The sequence below is a fragment of the Condylura cristata genome, unplaced genomic scaffold (assembly GCF_000260355.1).
Source record: "Condylura cristata isolate star-nosed mole 26May11 unplaced genomic scaffold, ConCri1.0 scaffold00004, whole genome shotgun sequence".
Taxonomy (NCBI): Eukaryota; Metazoa; Chordata; class Mammalia; order Eulipotyphla; family Talpidae; genus Condylura; species Condylura cristata.
In genome coordinates, this window is record NW_004567105.1 from 2,792,658 (window position 1) to 2,794,323 (window position 1,666).

The following is a 1,666-nucleotide window of genomic DNA, read 5'->3' on the forward strand; positions in this document are numbered from 1 at the left end:
GCGCGCCGGCGCGCTGCGGCCGGCCTCACCTGCCCACCTGGGGTCGGCGGAGGCGGCTGCGGAGCCGGACGCGCCTTCCAAGCGCCAGCTCCACGCTCACGCTAACCCACAGGCCCCATTTGCCAGCGGTCACCTAACTGCGGGGTCCATGCTTCCCCTTCCTGCCCGTTCCTGCCCCTCGCGCCGCAGGCGTGAGTCACGGCGGGCGCGGTGCGCGCTGCCCGAGTTTGGGGGAGCGCTGCCATTCCCTGCCCAGGCCTCCCGCGAGCCCACCTGTGCCCGGCCGCCCCCCTTCCCGGGCCAGGCCCCCACCCCCCGCGCTGAGCGATGGGCGCCGGGCGCCGGGTGTCTGCCGGCGGAGCTGTGAGTCAGCCGGGTCCGCGTAAGCCGCGTGCTGGCTTCTTTGGACTCTCCTGTTTTCGCTGAAAAGAACACTGGAGAGTAACGATGTGTGTTGACTCCATTGCTAAACCGGAAGAACTGTGATTTGTTTCCTTGTCTTAGTCATAAACAGGAACAACAAATCCGTGAAACAACAAACCTGGCACCACAGCTTTAACCAGACTTGGAAAGAGAAAAATTGAGGGAGGCCATAAACCATTATAGGGACCCTCCCAAGTTCTTCGGCCAAGTTTTGTTCAATGAATGACTCCATACTGACTTCTCTCACCTCCTTTTATGTGTGCCGGAAGGTCGCTACAGAGTTACTAGAAGCCCACAGTTAGTTAAGGTATTGATGGCGGATTTATCTTTCAACAAGTTCACAGGACATGCACTTGTTCCTAGCAGAGACCTAGTCATGGAGTCAGACTGATCCCTAGCAGAAAAATAACACAGGCGTCAACAAATACACCAGAAAACATCAGGTATGGAGAAGAGCTATGAAAAAGGACAAAACAGGACCATGCGGGTGAGGGAAGGTGGGAGATGAGGTGAGACCTCTGTGAGGAGTCCTTAAAATGGCCTAAAAGGGGCCCTCCCTGGTGATGCAACGCATTAAAGCTAGTAGCAACCACGTGAGCAAGGAGCTCGATCCCTGGCCAGGGAGGTGACCCACATGGCATGGGGGACCTCTTCTGTCTCCCTGCTGCTCCTCTCAGCAGTGTACCTTGTCCGTTTACCTGTTCTGCTTCCCATTCTGTCTCTAGTGAATTCTCTTACTGCCCCTGTACCCCAGTTCTGTATGCATAAATAAATAAACCTTTTAAAAATAAATAAAATGGCCTAAGAGGCCCTGTACACTGTGCTGGACTCTCCTCTTTTTAGTGGCACAGGCACCTTCTAACATTTTTCATTTACTCGTTTATTAAATTTGTTGCTTTTTGTGTGTCGTCCCCAAAAAAACGTGGGGGCAGGGGGACTGATTGTTTTTTGTTAAATGGTGACAAAATGGTATCCAGCACAGTGCAGGATACATTGAAGGGGCTCACTATAGGTTGAATGAATACACTTGAAGTATATTGGGGGGATTGAGGGGGGTGGTAAGAGGAGTGGGGCAGGCAGGCAGGACCATAGGGGAGAGATTTCATGCAGGTGGGAAGGGGTTGAAGGGTTTAAACAAAAGGAGAGGATGTAATCTGATTTAAGTTTTAACAGTTTTTAACTTTGTGAAGAATGAATTGTAGAGATAGAGATAGGAAGTAGCAACAATTTGCAAGTTGTTTGC